The sequence below is a fragment of the Mugil cephalus genome, chromosome 21 (genome assembly GCF_022458985.1).
Source record: "Mugil cephalus isolate CIBA_MC_2020 chromosome 21, CIBA_Mcephalus_1.1, whole genome shotgun sequence".
In the NCBI taxonomy this organism is placed as follows: Eukaryota; Metazoa; Chordata; class Actinopteri; order Mugiliformes; family Mugilidae; genus Mugil; species Mugil cephalus.
The window spans coordinates 2152648-2173201 of record NC_061790.1 but is presented as its reverse complement, the minus strand read 5'-3'; the positions used below and the strand labels follow the sequence as shown (position 1 = coordinate 2173201).

The 20554-nt window shown below is 42.9% G+C and overlaps 1 protein-coding gene across 7 annotated transcripts in view; it reads right to left on the bottom strand.

Annotated features, from left to right (window-relative positions):
* Positions 1-4679, bottom strand: part of myt1la (myelin transcription factor 1-like, a) — a 76258-nt gene extending 71579 nt beyond the window's left edge. For 4 of the 7 annotated variants that reach the window (XM_047573110.1, XM_047573113.1, XM_047573112.1 and 1 more), the window contains exons 1-2: positions 4552-4679; positions 4207-4361 (exon numbers count right to left, since the gene is read on the bottom strand). The gene's annotated coding sequence lies outside the window, so the exon portion shown is untranslated. The remainder of the gene's footprint in view (positions 1-4206; positions 4362-4551) is intronic. The other 3 variants (XM_047573115.1, XM_047573117.1, XM_047573114.1) reach the window with 2 other exon arrangements.
* Positions 4680-20554: the final 15875 nt, after the last annotated feature.

Below are 20554 nucleotides of genomic sequence, written 5' to 3'. Positions count from 1 at the left end.
GCGTCTTGGCAGCGGCTCAGATTTAATAAACCACAGACGGACGGACAGACAGACAGACAGACGAGCTGCTGGTCCAGACGAGGTTTCTTAACGTCCCACAGGAACGCCGTCTGTTCAGAGGTTGTTTCCACGTCGCCGTTTTCTTACTCAACTCAAATTACTGGACCCGATTTTAGACGTGGCTGGATTATTTGCATGTCTCTGGCAGGTTACAAGCTGATTTATAAGTTTATTTATAAATGCCTGGACTCAGTTCTTCACAGAGTCAGAGTGTGGGAGCATCTGGGTTTTCATTAAGAGGCGTGTGTCTCACCAGATACGTCTGATTTAGCTGTAAAACAATGAGTACGTCTCTGATCTACATCACACACGGGTTCCTGCTTGTTTAGGGTTCTTCATCGATGGTTCCTCCAAACCACCGGGATGAACCAGACGAGTGGATTCAGATCCTGAGCATCCAGGACCAGGCCGAGGAGAGACGTCTGGTTCCTATGCTATGTCCACGTTACGTCATGAACTTATGAAATTAAGATTAAACTTCAAGACAAGAGTAGGCGGTCCTACGTCAAAGTTACAGGGATTTAACTAACGCATGTTCCTGTTGTGCACGCGTGTCTGGAAATGAACTGATTAGTTCTGAGTTTAAACAACGAATTATAAAATCATTGAAACTTGACTAAATTTGATCCCTGGACTCGTTCAACACTTGTTGCTGCAACCAGAGATCAACTAGTTCATTTAAAGGAGCAAAACTTTGCACATCTGAACGACTGTGGACAAAGGCCACGTTTACACAAATCACACTTCAGCTAAAATATCTGTGGATCTAATGTCTGTATATAAATGTCTGTATATCTCATGTTAGCTGGACTGTACATTTTTTGTAATTTTTTACTTCTATCTCATTCATATTATCAGTTTATTTTAAGTTTTTTATTCTTATGTCTTGTTCATATATGTTCTTTTCTTATCTCATGACTCTGAGATCAATAAACTGATCTCAATGATCAGTTTATGATGAGATTAAAAGGACTATAGTCCAGACGTTTTTTTAGGGGCGGGGCTTAACTGGAGGCAAAACATCTCAAACACTACAACTTGTAAACGACAGTTACCAAATTTCAACAAACTGTTTTGGTAATAATGGACGAGGAAAACGTATATTTTAGAGAATAAACTAATAAAATACGTCAGTGGAACCACGGTGGAGGGGAACGTAGTAAATGCAACTGTTGAAACATACAACTAATGTTGAGTTAGCTAGCGGTTAGCATTAGCATTAACATGCAACAAGAATCCTCCAAATAATGATTAACTTAATGTGATTTCAGTCATAATTTAGTTAAACCCATAACGTTATCCAGGTTATCATTTACATATTAATCTTATCTGATACAAATTGTGCACGTTGTTGTTAATTGTCTCACTCAAATCCTTTCTTTTAATCACCAAAGCCAAACCAGACTTGTCTACGACCGGCAGTGGCTGGTATGAGATAAAACTTCAAGTTAGTGGGTTTGATTTTTCAGTTTTAGCCCCAAAAAATACAGCGAGACGACGTTATGGTGGCTGACAGTGACAGTGTTCGCCTCCAGCTCTGGAGCCTCACACAGCTGATACAGCGCGGACGTTTGGTCCTGACTGGTCTGAGGAACATCCAGTTAATACACAGGCATTTTATGTTCCAGCTAAAACAGATCTTCTGTGGCTTCACCAGGCAACTGAATGACAACCACATCTGAAACCCTGTGCAGACAGCCCCACCAGGTCGGGTTTTATTCTACGGCTTCGCTGCGATGTGAAGAGACGCCCACGGCTGCGACCAGCGGCCGACTACGACGGTCAAGTGTGAGCTCAACCTGTGTTTAATATCCTCCGTCGCACGCAGGTGGCGTCGGGCCGCGGGGACGAGGGAGGTTTGATTTTCCTCTGCAGCTACGAATGAGCTCCGTGACTCTGTCTCTGCAGAGAGGAAATTTATTTTCATTACATCCCGGCTGATCTCCATGTTTACAAAGAGAAAGCAGCTCCTGCAGAGATGTGAAAACCAGACCCGACACTAGGGTTTCTTGTTTTGTTTTTTTTGTTTTGTTTTCTGCTCATTGTTCGTCTCAGCCGAGGAGAAGATTGTTGCCTCCAAACCGAACAGACGGCACCGAGATTAACTAGAAGAGTCGCTTGGCAGAAAACGTCCTGAGAGTCCAGGACTGGGCCACTTCTCTCCATCAGCAACACAACGACACAGAGCTGGTTAAAAGAACTAAAGAATCAATCAAACCTTTCATCTCACCCCGAGTCTGGAAATAAAATGAATGCCTAATAAGAAATAAAAAAGTAAAAAGATGCACAAACTAAACTTTGAGTTTTAAATCTGCACCTTTCTGACCTCAGACTGGTTCAAAGAAATCCTGCAGCAGAGTTTCAATCATTCATCAGGTCTCCAGACTGAGCTCTGAGTCTAATGAATATACAGCAGAGACAGACACACAGACACACGGCTTCTTTTTTCTCGTATTTTTACCACCTTAAATGTTCCCTCCCTGGCAAACGGTGCAGGAACTAACGTTTTCCTACATTATTGTTACACTTGCATCTGCAAACGGATAAATATCAAGATGAAACATCAGAAATATCCAGAAATGTTAAAGCAAAAGGCAACGTGTGTCTGTCTTTAAGATTTCTTTAACATATACCGAGACCTGGACGACGGACAACCTTCAAAGATGTTTTACAACCAAAGGTGAGCGTCGGGTTGAGAGGGAATTCTTGCATGAATCCTACAGATGTGTCTCCTTCAAAACCCGACTACATTCCTCCAGTTTCCCTGGACACGTCTCCAGTCTGTGTCAGGACGAACACAGAGACGCTCACACCTACGACCACTTCAGAATTAATGAACCTGACGAGCTGGATGGTGGGAGGAGAGAACCCAAAACACACAGCGAGAACACGCAAAGCACCCAGAAAGAAAGGTCCAAACGAAAGTTTCCACAACTTAAAAGACCCTAAAAGCCTAAAATCTCTCATTTCTGTCCTCTGTCATAAAACTTTTTTTTGAAGTCTGGGACTAGACATAATAGTGCATGTGATCTGTCTGCTACTCAAACTGTGGTTAAATTAGGAACAGTCGTTATTTTTATTTAAAAAATTGCATTTGCACTTTGCAAACTCATCTCTGGGTCCAGACTGGGGCCATTTTTGAGCCGCGAGCCGTATGTTTGTCACCACTGCTCTGATGCATAGAGTTTTATGTGAGTTTTATCAGTTTTTCTGTGTTTGTGTGATCAACAGAAATGATTTTACCTCCAACAGATGTCAACTGTTAACGCGCAAAACACATTCATTTACTTATATTTCCATGAATCAAAGATTGAATATAAATTGATGAATGAATAGCAACAATGATATTACAATTAAATTTTATATTCAAAGATCTTGTGAATATACAAGCAGAATGCTCAAAACAATATTCAGGTGAAAATTATAATTAATTACCTCATATCCAAAAAGTTCTCTGTAAATTTTCATACAGCGGACAATCTGATAAATACAATCAAATGAACAGCATAATTCAGACAGCTGTGATAATAGTCAAATAACCCAAACCCTCCATTCTGGGCTCCAAGATCATAGGCCTAAAGTGCACAAAAACGGTTCACGGGAGCATAGGAGGGGAGACAAACTTGATAAATAAATAAATAAAGCAGCCATAAGGTCAGGACAGACTCTGTGACACCCCGTAGTCAAATAAAACACACGCACTGGTCTCAGGTCTGTGGAGAGATCACTAGCACATGCAGCCGTGCAGCAAAACGCGGCTTCACGGGAGCATCACCGGAGGGGGGGTGGGGCCGGGGGGGGGGTCTCGATCCAGGAACGGACCGGGAATAAAGCTTCATGAGAAGGTGCCGTGAGGTCACAGCGCGCGGAGCGAAACGATCCAAGACAAATGTCAGCTCTAGACAATGATGCCCCCTCCCCTCCCCTCCTCCCCCCTCCTCCCCCCTCTCCCCCCTCTCCTCCTTCCCCAGTGGAGGCGCGCACAGAGGCTGTCACAGCCTCAAACATTTATCACAACACAACACAACACAAGCCGGACGCGCCACCGGAGCGGAACGGGACGCGGCGCGCAAACCGCGTTACGCAGAAATATGACAAATGTAATGTTATCAACAATAATAACGGTAATAATAATAATGAACATACTGGAACAGCGAAGATGGAGACTCCTCTACCTCTGCCTCTTCTTCTTCCTCCTCCTCTCCTCTTCCTCTCAGGTCTGAAAGTCTGCAGCCTCCTTCTCTCCCTCTCTCTATTGCTCTCTCTCTCTTTTGTCGCTGTGATATCTGGCCATGCCTTCACTGGAGGAGGAGGAGGGGGAGGAGGGGGAGGGAAGGAGGGAGGGAGGGAGGCAGGGGGGAGGGAGGGCAGACAGAGAGACAGGAGGGAGGAGAGGATGATGATGAGGAAGAAGAAGATGGTGGTGGAGGGGGAATCAGACACTGCAGCAGTAAAAGAAGGAGAAGAAGAAGAAGAAGACGGCGGCTTTACCTTTCTCTCCCTTCCCTCTCTTCCTCTTCTCCTTTTCCTCTTTTTAGTTATTTATTTATTTTGGCTTTACGGGGACGCGCACGCAACACGGCAGCGCGCCCGATGCGATGGAGAGGTGGCTGTAGGGGTGGGGTGCGCGCAGACAGGCTCAAGGATACGTGTGTGTGTGTTCCATCATGCACGCACACACACACACACGCGCACGCGCACAGACACGCGCACTCTCGGTCTGGAGGCTGTGAATTAATTCGGTCCGTCTCTCTATAGGCGTTGAAATGTGTCAGCGCGTAATTCCCTTTGTTCGTCTCCATGTGAACAAAGACTGGGTTTTTTATTATAGTGGCCGTCCCGCAACACGCACTCCACGCACACCAGTGATTACATTAGTCCTACAACCTGCGTTAACACAACTTTTCTTTGTTGTCCGGTTTGTCAGATCCGCCTCCGCGACTCGTAACTGATCCTTTAAAGTGATTTATTAACTAATGACGGATCAATAGAGAAGCTGAAGGAGGTTTATGAGGAGGAGACTGAGGCCTGTTTGGTTCCCAGAGGTAAAATAAATTCACAAATAATTAACAGATAGATAGACAGATAGATAGATAGATAGATAGATAGATAGATAGATAGATAGATAGATAGATAGATAGATGCAGTAACAGTAGAGGACCTAGGATCGATCCCTGTGGAACTCCATGGAACAAACTCTGTTTTTTTTTTTTTACTTCAACGAAACAGTAGTGCAACATGTAATAGAGGTCTTTTTTTCCAGTTATTGTCTCCAAACACATTTCTTATTTTGAATCATGTCGCTGATCTACCAGACATCTTAAAAGAAAACTAAAATACAACAACTTTAAGAACTTCAGTGCAACAGGTTCATTATGACATATATGTATCTATGACAGAAGTTTGTTTATCTGTTTCTCCTGTTCTTCTTCTCTCTCTATCTTCTCTGTTTCTACCCAGCTGGTCTTCAGCAGATATATCTATATATATATATATACATATATATATATAGATATAGATATAAAAATAACCCACATGGAATCCAGACACAGAAACCTGGTGTTGTGGTTGATTTAGTGTCAGGTAATATTAATTAATGCTGTATTTTACTGATGGGGTCATAACTTACCTGGATTCATACCTGGATCACTGTTGAGTCCAGTCGTCCTTCATGGTCCTTAATGTTTCTGCCACTCAGGAGGAAGTGATGTCACTGCCTGTCCTCTATACAACAGGGTTACCACGGCAACCAGAGCCTTCACATGTGGCCGGGGGCTTCCAGGGTGTCGGGCCTTTACGAGGTCTTTTAAGTACTTTTACTTTTCTGATTTCCTGTCGATCTCCTCGTAAAAGCGTTGGGGTCATATTCGAGGCTTGGACTATTTCCTGGAAGAGGTCGTCTCAGCCTCTACATCCGTCCATCATCATTTTTTATTTATTTCATTTTGTATTTTTCCTCCTCATTTTGTCATTTGTCTGTTTCAAGGCCCTTTTCTTTTTGCTCTTTCTCTCCATTAATCACTTATTTTCCTCCGCTTCTTCCTTTCCCGTCCTCCTCTCTCCATCTCCCCGTCCTCCTCTGTCATGTCTCTTCCCTCTGACAGCTGACCGGAGTGAACTGAGGACGGAGACAGAGACAGACGGAGGGAGGCTGACCTACTTAGAGTCTCTCCTTTCAATAAAACATGGAGGACGAGAACAGAAACACACAGGTCTCCCTCCATCCCTCCATACATCACTGTAACTTTACTTTCTGATTCCAGGCGGAGGTGTGGACACATTTTACCTGTCTTCCTTCTCTTCATGTCTTTTCTTTACTTCCTGTCTTGATTATTCGTCTCCTTTCTTGTTTTCTATTTTCCTGTTCATGAATCCTCTGGTTTCCTCGTGTTTCGTATCCTGAGTTTTGTCTTTTTTTTTGTGCCAATTATTCCTCGTTAAACTAAACATATTTTATCCAATCCTTGGTTCTTTGTGGGACAGTTTGACTAAATATTAAAACTTGAAGAGGCTGTAAAAGCTCAAATTTAGGAAATCTAGGATAAAACCACGAGTAAACACGAATTTGTGAACACCTGTAAAGCATTTCGTAAAGAATGTGTGAAACGTGAATTAACAGAGACTGATATCGTGCTCTTTCTTACCTGTACTCGTGTTCTTATCAGGGGGATAAATAAAGTTTTTGTTATTGTTAATGATTTATTAGTTCGAGTGTCTCCAGATTAAAGCTCCTGAACTATTAAATCGCCGCCATCTAGTGGCTGCTGGTGGTACTACAATCTAAATCGAACATTATCTCGTTGGCTCGATGTCAATTCACCTGTTGAACCATTGAATCATTGTAACATTCAGGGATTAAGCAGGAGCCAAATTATAACCCAGCTTTACCCCCCATCCAATCAGCCACAACATTATGACCATTATGACAGGAGAAGTAAATAACATTAGAACCATTTTGTGACACTTTAGTATTCTGCTGAGAAACTTTTGGACCTGGCATTCATTTTTTTGGATGTTACTGAGAACATGTAGCATCCACCTAGACCAGACCAGACCAGACCTCCCCCCACCCCCCATAGCAATGACACTGCATGACACACACACACACACACACACACACTTTGGGAACAACTAAAAAACCTTGAAGAACGGCACAAGGTGTTGACCTGACCTCTAAATCCACCAGACCAATAACTGTCCATTCTCTGCTTAAAAGAAAAGTTTGTTTTTGACTTTGGGATGTGGTTTAAATTAAACATGCAACAGAACAGAAGGTTTAAAAAGTGAAGGGGCCGTGTCTACTTCCTGGATCATCTCAACATGAGAAGTTAAACCAGATGAACCTGGTTCATCCTCCTCCTGCAGTTCTTCTTCACAATAAAATCAAGCTCTGTGTTTTGCAGCGATAGATCGCAGAAAGTATTCAAGCTTCAAGTTTCAGCAGAAACTTCTGCAGAAAACATAGAGGGAGGAGGGAGGAGGGAGGAGGGACGAAGGAGGGGGGGGGGAGGGAGGAGGTCCGTCATCCTCGCACAGATCTGAGCCGGTTAATCAGATTCCTGCCGTTCGTTCCTGTTTGGATCCGAACCAACAGACGCACGCTGTCGACTCGTCTGGATGAATTCACAGACCCCCCCTCCTCCACCTCCTCCACCCCCACCTCCTCCTCCACCTCCTATAGGCCTCTGCAGTGTGTAGGTGTGCAGCAGCAGCAGCAGCAGCAGCAGCAGCAGCAGTGTGTAATGGTATTTTTTTTCTTCAGTGCAGCTCTGCAGCCTGGAGCCTTCGCTGGGCTCAGTGGGAGAAAGTCAATTACAGCAGGGCTGAGCCTGGCCTGCGGGGGGGCGCATGGGAGGGAGATAAGAACGTAAAGATGGCCGCCGCCGAGCGACACTAAAGCTGCATGTATGGCTGCACTTTGGCCCCGCTGCAGAGCCAGAAGACTGCAGGAGAAGAGGAGGAAGAAACTCTGAGGGAGACTTTTAATCTTTAACATCTCGTCTAGTTTTATTTTTAGTTTGATTATTGATTCGCAGCCTCGGTCGATAACTTTTGATAAGTTTGAGTTTGATACTTTTCTGTCCACACATTTCATCCTCATCGGGTTTAATATCTGGCAGCAAATCGTCAAGAAGCTACGACAGTCATTTGTATATATTTTTGCTTATTTGTAACTTAAAAATGTCTTGTACGTACACGTCACACTGCTCAATAAAGTTTTGTGAACCTGAATCTTGAATGTAGCTGGTCAACCTGCACTGTAGTTTTTTTTAAAACCGAGCTCGAGAAGATAAATCTAAGAGATGATTAAAGCGTTTATCATGAATTATTAATATTTTGGATCCATGTGAGTGTTTCTTAGCGGAGGAAACGGTTCATTAGCGGCGGCTAACGACTCAAACACACCTGAAACGTGACTAGAAACCACAAACATTTCATTCTGCTGATCTAATAAATGTTTCCCTGCGAAGAGAAAGTGGAAACTTCCGATCAGAACTCAGGTAAGACGTATAGACGGTATATAAATATGGACTCAACACGTCTCCACTTCCTCTCATTGGTCCAAACTGATGCTATTTTCCCGGGAATACGGGAGGCGCCATCTTAAACTTGAACTTTGGTGCCAGAGTCTGATCAGTACGATCTGAGGGCGGAGCCACGATATCGATGCCCCGCCCACACGTCCTCCAGACTCACTCTTGTTGGTTTTAGATGCTCCACCTCCACCAGTTACAAGGAAATGTTGGATTATACACTGGACTTCTTTTTAAAAACTGTTTTCACAACTCTTACGGCCCCGCTTTACGGAGCAGTTGGCATGGCAACTGGTGGTCACATCCTGTTTCTATAGCATCAAATAACAAACTAAAGCAAAACTTACTCAACATTCATTAACTTTATATTAACTACTTATTAAATTATTTCTGTCTTCAACTTTTCCTCCCTCCTTCCCTGAATTTTCCACATCTTCTTCTTCTTTTACTTCTCTTCTCTTATCTCCTTTGTCCTCTTTATTCAATGTCTATTTTAGTGTTTTAGTTTGACCCAAGTCCCGCCCACTAACATGGAAGGGGTGGAGCCTATGTGACATATACTGCAGCCAGCCACCAGGGGGAGCTCTACTAGCTTTGCCTTCACTTCAGAGGAGCTTTATATTCAGTCTACGATTAAAACTCATCTAAAGTTGGTTGAAAAGTTTAACCCTTGACACACCTTAAAACGTGCATTTAAAACTAAACATACGAGGGTCGTACAGGGTCAAATTATTGCCTGAACCCCTTTAGTTCCTTCACTTTTACTGTTTCAAGTTTAGATTTGAGTTTCTGATAAGCTGTCACTGGGGGAGAATAGTGGGAGTTATAATTAGGTGCAGGGTAACACTCGGGGCCTGAAGCCTGAAGCTCCTCTCTGCTCAGTTTTAGACTCTTCCTGCAGGAGTTAATAAGCTCCACTGGTTCTCCTCCTGCAGCCTTTTACCTCAAATGACCCCCGCTCACTAATACCCCCACTAATACTCCACCACCTCCACCACCACCCCCGAGAAGATTAATGAGGACCTCATTTCACCCACATTCAAACTAACGTCAAAATCCAGAGCCGTATATCAGAGAGAGTCTGACCAACCGGGGAACAGAGCGTCTGATCTGTCCCTCTGTGCTGATTGGTTCTGAGCTGGTCACGTGTTTCATGGGCGCCATGTTGGATCCATCTAACCAATATTCACCCATAGAGAAGTGGCAATAACAGAGAATAAAGTTGGATTAAAAGTTAAAATATGCCACAGGATCAGGAAAAAAACTCCCCAGTGAACGAAAACAGAAGATTAAAAGGAAGAACTGGACGTCAGCTGGTTTCTCTCTATTATGTGATGAGCTAAATGTCAATGTCTCTCTTTGATGTCTGTTAAGATTTTATATAGAAAAAGTCACACCATCATTAATGTGAACCTTGATCTCTTGATTTCAACATAGCTCATCGGCCCCATAGAGTTACACTGTAGAATCTAACCTCTGATGAAGCAAACGTCATGATTTAAGTTGACCAGACTCTCTGAATAAATCTGAATAAATCTGAGTACAGAACAAACCGGGGTTAATCCACCGCAGAAAATAGTCCCGGCTCAGTTCATTCTCCTCCTCCTTGTCCTCGCTTTCCTCCTGCTTCCTCCGTGAAGACGCCTCCATCGTCTCCTTCTTCTGCTCTTCTATGAATTCAGGGTTGTATGTAAAGTTGGAGGAAAGGTGACTTCTTCTTCTTCTGTTTTATTTCCAGCAGATTTGATGCTATAAATATGTGTCGTCCACGTCTGAGGAGAGTTTAATTCAAACAGGTGAGCGTAGTCTGAACCTAAATTCAGGACATGTTATATTTAACACTGAAAATTTCCCCACTGTGGGCTGAATAAAAGCAAATCTCATCTTATCTTTCATTTATTCTGCCACATATTTATCATCGTGAAAATCTGAGACAGAAGTTGTGATTTCGTGCAGCTTGAATTCGTTCTTCCAGTCACATGCTCCGTCTCTGAGTCGTATTAAATGTTAATCAGCCTCCTGCAGACTCAGCCTCGCTCTGCAGCTTTGAGTTTCTTAATTCGACTCCGAATCGTCGCCTTGAATCTGAAAGCAAAGAAAAAAAGAAGAAACAACTGGTTCCTAAACCCTTTAACCCATTAACCCGCACTAATGTTAACATTTTTGTTGTGTTGCTGATGTCCAAGTTTTCATCGAAGGAGTTTCCTCGCTCCACTTCCGGTGTTTGTTGTTTTTTCTACAGCTCGTTAGTGTTTGTTCATTAAATCAATTAAAGCAAAAGCAGCCAGATTGTTATGGTAACGCACCGTGCACAGCTGACATCCTGTCACAGACTCGGATAATCTGGCATAACAATAAGTGAATAAAACGTAACCAGAGGTAGTTGTACATTAGTAATTGCCAGCTATTTATATGCAAAAGCTTTATTTTAATCACTAGTTTGATATGACATGCAAATTTAACTAATTAACAAGTGCTCGTTTGAGGACGTTGGGATTTCATCGCTCGCTAGTTTCATGTTCACGCCGCGTTTGACGTGACACCTCGTGTGTTCTTCCTTCCACTTCTACCTTCACTCTTTGAGGATCTGAAACCGCGGGGAGCCGCGGCGTGATTGATGGCAGCCTCATTTACGCCATCAGCTTCACCGTGTGAGGATCCAAAATGGCTGCCACGGTTTCCATGGAGACAACAGCCGCCACCCTTTTCTCCTCCCTCGTCCTGCTCAGGAGACGAACGAAAATCCAGGAGACGGGAACTGAACAAGACGGAGAAGAGACAAAAGGTCAAGTTATACCTCCCGAGACCCTGCGTCCTCATACGGGGACATTTATTTTTAGGTTTGTGGCATCTTATTCTACTTCATTTAGACCCAACGTCCTCATAACTAGACACTTTAGGGATTAAAATAAATAGTTTCATATGCTGTTACACCTTGGTGACTTTATTGTACTATACACTGAAATAATCCCTGTGTCCACATATGAGGGCTTTTTTTTTTTCAAAAACTACTTCTTGTTCAAAGACGATGTTTAGTTTTTATACGTCTTGGTTTGTATTCATCCCAAATACTTTGGAGAAATTAAAAATGCATAGCAAACAAAAGCTCACGTCTCAGGAGGATAACAACGATTTAACTCTATTTTTCATTTTAGACTAAAACTACTACTTTCATTTTTGGGTTTAAAAATTTAAATGACTGCTTTAATTTCTGGTTTTAAAAGCAAGCTTGAAAATACCAAAAAACAAGAAAAAACAATCACCAGACGAACACGTAATCTTTAAATCTAAAGCGTGAATATTCTGCAGAGCTCGGCTCCCAGTGCTTCCACCACACTCATTAACCCCGTCCTGACGTTTTGCATGTTTAATGTGCTGCACGTCGCCTGCAGCTGAACTCTGTAGGTCACTGAATGCATCTGCAAAACTAATCACTGATCACGAGACCATAACAACATGGACGTCTCCTAGAAGACAGGTGAGGAGACCAGCGGGTCGTTGGTGGAAATACTTCAACTTAGGATGAAACCCACATGACATGCAAGTACTGACATACAACAAAAGTTCTACTGCAGTGCATCTGAAAAGGCTAAAGCTAACGCTAGCAGAGGAACGGTCCAAAAGCAGCGATGGGTCCTGATACTGGGTAGCATAATGCTAACGGTGCTGATGCTAATGGTAGGAACCAGACTGATCTGGGTTCCATTTGGTTTGGAGCTTTTAATTAGCTTAGCCTCCTTAGCTCTATTGCTGCATGGATGGAAGTGAACCTTCAAAATGTTTGTCTAGAGTTTGTCTGGACTTCACCTGCAACAAGGAGGAAACACCTGGAATTAGACTCAACATCTGGTCACACACAGCATTTTTTAAAAGAGCAGAGATGTAGCGTCTCTGATGCCTGACAGACGCCACGACACTGGTTTATTAGGAGAATTATTATAGTGGTTCAGTTATTTCTTAGTCTTAGTTGCATTTATATTATTTTGATTAATATTTCGTTAAACTTGCACGTCACAAAATGCCTTAAAAATAAAAAAGTTTGTATGTTTTCATTCTTTAAACGCTGGTTATCAGATAAAACCTGAACCATATCCATCCATAGTTAAAACAATAGGAACCTGCTGCTGGTTCAACTTTCCTGCCCTCAGAGACGTTCGTCTCCGTCTTCGTCGCTACTTCCTGTTTCGTCTGATCTCTCCTCAGTGACCTACATAGAGCAGCGCCTCCTTCTCCTCGGCTGTCGTTAGCATTTCAAGGGCTGATGAATAATTTACAAACACACACACTCACACAGAAACTCCCAGACCTCCGCACGCCGAGCGTCCCACCACAGCACGACGGTGGCGTTAGATAACTCCTGCTCCCGAGGAGGAGGAGGAGGAGGAGGAGGAGGGGGAGGGGGAGGAGGAGGAGGAGGGGGGGGAGGAGGAGGAGGAGGAGGGGGAGGAGGAGGAGATCCACAAAACCACAGGTGAAACTTTCTGTTGAGGTGGAAGAAAAAAAGAGGAGGAACTCGAGAGGAGACGAGTGTGAAGGGGAAGAATAAATAATAAGGAGGTGAAGAATAAGAAGGAGACGAGGAAACAAGGAAATAGGAGAAAGAGGAGAAAGAGGAGAAAGAGGAGGAGAAAACGGAGAGAAGAAGAGGAAGTAGGCAGGTCCTGAATTGAAAGAAGAAAGATGGAGAAACGGAGAAAGACGAGGAGAAGGAGTTAGGAGGAGGAGAAGAAGAAAGAAGATTAAGAAGGAACTAAAGGAGGTTTAAATTTGTTTCTCCAACCTGAATTCATCGAGTAGAAGAAGACAATGGAGACGTCTCCAGCGTTTCTGTCCACATGGATTCCAGATCGGAAGGAGACAGACGAGGAAATTAAGAAAAAATAGGAGGAAGAGGAGGAGACAGAAAGACGAGGAGAAGAAGCTAGAAGCTATGTCTAGAGTCTTAGAAGATGAACTAAGACGTCTCCATCGTCTCCGTCCACGTTTGAGTCCAGCTTTGGTTCATCTTTGTGTTTCTGTCCCTCCTGTAAACACAGTGACTCTAACTTCCACCAGTGACTGGAGCGTCGATCCATTCATTCATTCATTCATTCATTCATTCATTCATTTTAAGTCAGAACGTTCGTGGAAACTTCGGCGGACGGGTTTTTGCCCTGGGTTTTGCCTGCAGGCTGCTTTTCTGGGCACACTGGATTATTTAAGGAGGAGTTTGGAGGCTGTACACAAAAAAAAAAAACTAAAAACACTGCAGACTCCACTCAAGGCTGAAAAACACGGCCTTCCAGAGGCTTTTTATAGCTTTTATCCTCCAACGTTAAAATGCACGGACAGAGGGAGATAATAGCAGATCATTTGTCACGTCTCTTAACGTCTGTCCATGAAGTTTAAACAGTTGAAGCATCAGAAGATGGAGATTTGATCAGAGTAGAAACCTACAGCCTGAGTGATGACGTCTTCTTTCCCTCAAACGAACACACACACAGAGAAGATTCCAGCAACAGCAGCACGAATAAATCAAAACCAAAACAATTACTGGGCTGCAGCTCAGGGACGATCCATATACAGGTGCTGGCCAGTAAATTAGAATATCATCAAAAAGTTGAATTATTTCAGTAATTCCATTCAAAAGGTGAAACTTGTATACTGTATACTTTCCTTCCACACATAGTGATATATTTCAAGTGTTTATTAATTTTCATTTTTATTTATTACAACTGACAGCTAATGAAAACACCAAATTCAGTATCTCAGAAAATTAGAATATTCTGAAAAGGCTCAATATAGAAGACACCTGGTGCCACACTAATCAGCTGATTAACTCAAAACACCTGCAAAGGCCTTTAAAAGGTTCCTCAGTCTTGTTCTGAAGGCTCTACAATCATGGGGAAGACTTCTGACTTAACAGTTGTCCAAAAGACGACCATTGACACCTTGTACAAGGAGGGCAAGACACAAAAGTTGATTGCTAAAGAAGCTGGCTGTTCGCAGAGCTCTGTGTCCAAGCACATTAACAGACAGGCGAAGGGACGGAAAAAATGTGGTAGAAAAAAGTGTACAAGCTCTAGGGATAACCGCACCCTGCAGAGAATTGTGACGACAAACCCATTCAAAAATGTGGGGGAGATCCACAAAGAGTGGACTGCAGCTGGAGTCAGCGCTTCAAGAACCACCACGAAGAGACGCATGAAAGACATGGGATTCAGCTGTCGCATTCCGTGTGTCAAGCCACTCTTGAACAAGAAACAGCGTAAGAAGCGTCTCGCCTGGGCCAAGGATAAAAAGGACTGGACTGCTGCTGAGTGGTCCAAAGTTATGTTTTCTGATGAAAGCAAATTTTGCATTTCCTTTGGAAATCAAGGACCCAGAGTCTGGAGGAAGAGCGGAGAAGCACAGAATCCACGTTGCATGAGGTCCAGTGTAAAGTTTCCACCGTCAGTGATGGTGTGGGGTGCCATGTCATCTGCCGGTGTTGGCCCACTCTGTTTCCTGAGGTCCAAGGTCAATGCAGCTGTCTACCAGGAAGTTTTAGAGCACTTCATGCTTCCTGCTGCTGACCAACTTTATGGAGATGCAGATTTCACTTTTCAACAGGACTTGGACCTGCACACAGTGCCAAAACCACCAGTACCTGGTTCAAGGACCATGGTATCCCTGTCCTTGATTGGCCAGCAACTCGCCTGACCTTAACCCCATAGAAAATCTATGGGGTATTGTGAAGCGGAAGATGCAATGCGCTAGACCCAACAATGCAGAGGAGCTGAAGACGACTATCAGAGCAACCTGGGCTCTCATAACACCTGAGCAGTGCCACAGACTGATCGAGTCCATGCCACGCCGCATTAATGCAGTGATTGAGGCAAAAGGAGCCCCGACTAAGTATTGAGTGCTATACATGCGCATGCTTTTCATGTTCATTCTTTTCAGTTGGCCAACATTTCTAAAAAAAAACATTTTTTTCATTGGCCTTTTCAATATTCTAATTTTTTGAGAAGCCAAATTTGGAGTTTTCATTAGTTGTCACTTATAAATATCAAAATTAAAAGAAATAAACATTGGAAATACATCGGTCTGTGTGCATTGCATGAATATAATGTACAAATTTCACTTTTTGAATGGAATTACTGAAATAATTCAACTTTTTGATGATATTCTAATTTACTGGCCAGCACCTGTATGAGTCGGTTCTAAAAGAGGTTTTCATACATTCAGCCCGTGGACGCGTTGTGTCCAAACGGTAAAAACTGGAAACCGCTGGTGATTCCAGTCCAATTTATTTATAGATCACAATTTAAATAAATAAATAAAAGAATAAATGTTCCATCTCAGATCAGATATCAGTGCACATAAAATGAAAAGAACGTAGGTGGTGAAAAGCCAAAGCAAAGAGTTGGGTTTTAAGGTCATTAAATTCAAATCTTTGTACTTTGTTGCACTAAAACAAAAGGAGAAATATAGATTATTATGATTTATGTTACTGGTCCGGACTCATTGAGATCAAATTGAGTCGTATGTCGCCCCCTGATCTGAAATGAGCTTTAAAACGTGGACTAGTTCCAGGCTTCACCAGTGGATAGAACAGAGCGCGATGCATCATATAATGTATTATAATATATTCCTGGAATTAAAGATGTGTGTAATAAAGTTGGTTGATGTAAAAAGTTTTAAGACAGAGGTGGGGAATGATTTTAGGGTTTGGAGGAGGATGTTACAGCTTCGTTTTCTGACTCAAGTTCCAGGAACTTTCCAAGAATTAACATTCAGGAATTTATTTGGACTTTTCTCCTTGTGTCTGGAAGAATTATGCAGAAATAACTTCGCTATCATCCCCTCGTTTTTGGTCGTAAAACATTTGTTCTCAGGTTCTCGGTCGTCCAGGTCATGATATATACAAAAAAATGTTATTGTCTTTAAAATATATATATATATAATGTTGCAGAAAATACTAGTTCCTGAACCAGTTTCCAAGGAGCGAACTTTTAAGAGGAGAGAAGTTCAACACAAGCTTTTCCATTATTTACCAGTTCTTGTTTTTTTAACTGTAAGACCAGTTTGGTTTGTTTTTTTTTTTTATCTTGGATACACAAGTCTTACTGAAGGGCATAAGATCTCATTTACTGCACTGTTAGAGGTGGAGGGAGGCTGCACCACCCACAATCTCCAACACCACTTTACAAATCAATGAAGTCTGAAGTTAGCCTAGCCTTATGCTAGCCTTATACTAGCTAGTTATCTAGACTAAAGGCTTAGAAAAATAGCAGCTAGCGTCACATATACTGTGAAACCTATTACTATGGCTAGCTAGCATGCTAATGTTAATAATAATACTAAACACAGCTCCATGACTGATGAGGTGATTGGGCTACAAAGCATTTTACAGCTCATTTAAGATTTTTAAAGGAAGTAGACGCTGGGATATTTAAGCCTTTTACATATTAATAAGATTTATAGGAACGTTAGAATCTAACCTCTGATGTAGCAAACATGGCGCCCGTGCTTTGATCTGACCAGACTCTCTGCCCTCTACCATGAGGCAGGAGTACTGGCCGCCTCATGTCCGGCTTTTTCATCAGTCTCCCTCCAGTTTAGGACACAGATCAACAGATGAACATTATAATTAATTTCGTCCCAGCATCTGTGAACTGAAAGACTGAAACTAAACTTTTAGTTTTTTGTTTCTCAGTCAATAATGATTCCTCCCAAACGGAATCAGAGAGGATGCTCGCCTCCTCCCTCCTCTTTTCCTCTCCTTCCCCTCCCCCTGAAGCAAGTGATGTGAAAGTCTTGATGCCGAGTGAAGAAATGAGCCAAAACCCTGGTTAATTTATGCAGAGATATGCAGCTGCTCTCTGGCCTGTGGCAGAACCCACGGGGCTTCGCTTTGACTCCCAGCAATCAGCAGATACAGAGGCAGCTTCTGCATCGCTAACAGACGCATTGTTGGTCCAATTAAGACCACATTTCCCATCAGGCCTCCTTCCCTAACCGGTGACGTTTAAAATATTCCAGGCTTCCTGCCTTCTAGTCGTTTCTTTTTGATGATATGTCGCGGCTCGGGCGCCGCCAGCAGATGAAATCTAGAGCGGATGAAGATGTTTTGTGGCTGGGTGAGGCTGGGTGAGTGTTTGGGATTCTGCCGGCTGCCTCGGTGGATCTCAGCCTGCTGCAGACCTGAGCAGCATTTTAAAAGCCAGGGAGGCAGCAACGCAGAACCAGAGAACCAGAGAGAGCCGAGCTGCAGAGTAATAAAGAACGTCTGCGCTAGTACGCTACATACGGAGCTGCCTGACTTTCATTTCATACTTAATCTTTTTACTTTTTTAATCAGTACTTGATTTTATCTGACTGATGGAGTTAAGAAGAAGCTACAGTGCATCAGTTAACAGTTAAATTAGCATTAAGCTAATTAGACATAACCAGGCAGCGACCTCCAGGTCTGAGCGATGAAGCCCATGAGGAAGTGCAAAATACTGCAGTTCATGGAGTGACCACTAGAGGCTCCATGTTAAAAAGTCCAACTTTACAGCATTATTAAACATGTTTACAGTCTGGTACAAAACATATTATGGTTTCAACCGTTTACTGTGCGGAGGGTGATTTTTTTTTCAAACCCATTCATTTATTTTTTATCAAGGTTTAAAATTCTGCATAATTAAGGGCGTTCCTGCTTTGAGTGACAGGTAGCGGAAGGTAGGTAGTGGGCGGGTCTCAACGTCCAACACGACTTACGCACATCCATATTTGGAGTATCTGCGTGCTGGCGGAGTAAAGCTCATCCAACATGGCGACCGCAGGCTCCGCCCACTTCAGGCTTCATTTTTCGAGGTTTTGAATCCAATGGGTGACGTTGTGATGGGTTCGTCTATAGTATAAACAGTCATCGCACACAACCCATGTTCAACTGTTTAACTATGACTGTGATACCGCCTCTAACCACTAGGTGGCTGCCAGTTATCGGGTCGAGAGTTTTAGCCTTGAAATGCAGACCAAACAACGCTGTCTACCTGAAGAAGAAGATCCGACATCCAATCAAACTGTTTGGGCGGGGCTTAAAGTGGGACATGGACCCTATGAAACTCACCACTACCAAGCGGACCAATCACAGCTCTAGAGCTCTGCAACGCCATGAATATTAATTTAATTTATGGGGAGGTGGACGTCAGGCTGCAGAGTTAAATAATTAGGGTGGACGTTGTTTTTTTGTTTTTTTTTTGTTTGGAACTCATTCTGCTTCTGTAAAGATCCGCTGAGCCAATCAGATCGTTGGGGGCGGGGCTTAACGTGGTGATGGACAGAAGAGTAACAGGAGTAATATACGTCATCTGAGATGAGATGTGGAGTTGAATTAGTTTAAAAAGTCTCCAATTCTTTAGAGGCCTGTCCAGTTGTGTGTAGAGGTATTTATATTTCCAACTAAAACACAAAATAAAATAAATAAAATCATATTTTAGTAAAAACTAGTCTAACTACGACAACCCTTCATCATTCCTCTGGGTGGTTTATGGGGCAGCAGCATCTTTTTGAACCAATCAGAGCCCTGAGTTTTGTTTGAGTAAATCATGCAATATGTCATTTTGTTCTGGTTTCAGTGATAAAAGTCATTATAGGATTCAACAAACACATTTATTCAGGTGAACACAACAACTTACTATTATTTACTAACTGTCTTCCAACTTTGATTCCTCCAGAACTAAACCACTTACAGTGATTCTGACTTTTGTGATAGTAACTTCAGAGTCTTGTCTTTAAAACAAGACCAAGACCATGAATGAGCTCCAACATGTTCATCGACAGCATTCACTTTAGTTTGGCTACGTGCTAAATAGGAGTTATTTCTCATTGAACATTTGCACAAATTAGACGTCACATCAGCACATTGTCTGACCCAGACTAATCACTGGTCTCGTTTTCTTTTCTCTGAATGAACACGAGTAATAAAAGCGCAGCTCTCCATCCTCTCAACAACCTGCTTTACTCAAATATCGTTTAAAGTTCACTAAGCTCTACGCAGAACATCCCCTCAGATCCTCTAACGTTTGACGTCTCTATCATGTTTCCCTATCGCCACTCGTCTTCCAGCTCTGTGTGAATGTGCAGGTTCTTTTTTCAAACGGGGCCGAGGCGACGCCAAGGTCGTCGGGGTGGAGGTGCTGCAGTGCCATCCATCAGCTGCCAGAGCTCTAATTATGCAGCAGAGCCCTAACCAAGCATGAGATGTCATTACACAGATGGAGCTCCAGAGGAGAGGGAGAGCCGGCATCTGTTTGTCTGACGGCCGACATCAGTGTTCAGCGTGTGCGCCACAGTCACGTCTATAATCTCTATAAAAGTGTGGGAGCTGAAAATGAGGAATTTTCCTCCAGATAACCGACTATAACCAGGCTCTGTGCTGCCTGCGTTAAACGAGTGACCAGAGTTGGTGTTTTGTTTTTTTTTGTAAATGTAAATGTGCAGCGTCACCACTAGGTGTCACTGAAACACACATAATCGTCCTTTAAGTAGCACAACGCTCAGGTGTTTGGCCCTTCTTCATTTGTTAAGACGACTTTATGATCTCAAATAGAGGGTATCCACGGCAACTGTGTGGCAAAACATGGTGAAATCTAGAAAAAATACAGAAAGACCAGGGAAAATAGGGATTATCAGATCAAATTAGCTAATGGTAGCTCTTCCTAGCCTCCCAGCTAATAGTAGCCACCCACTATATCGGTTCTGGAGTCCCGCACTACTATAAAATAACCTTTATATAACTTGCACTGCAGCCTCCAGCCACCAGGGGAGCTCCGGAAACGTTGGCTTCACTTTAGAGGAGCTGAGCTGTGAATGCATCCATTTTTATTTTACAGTCTACAGTAAAAGTGCAGCTTTTAAATCACTAGTATATTTGGCAGGTTTCAAAACTGAACTTCCTAGCCTTCCAGCTAATAGTAGCTCTCCCTAGCCTTCCAGCTAATAGCAGCTCT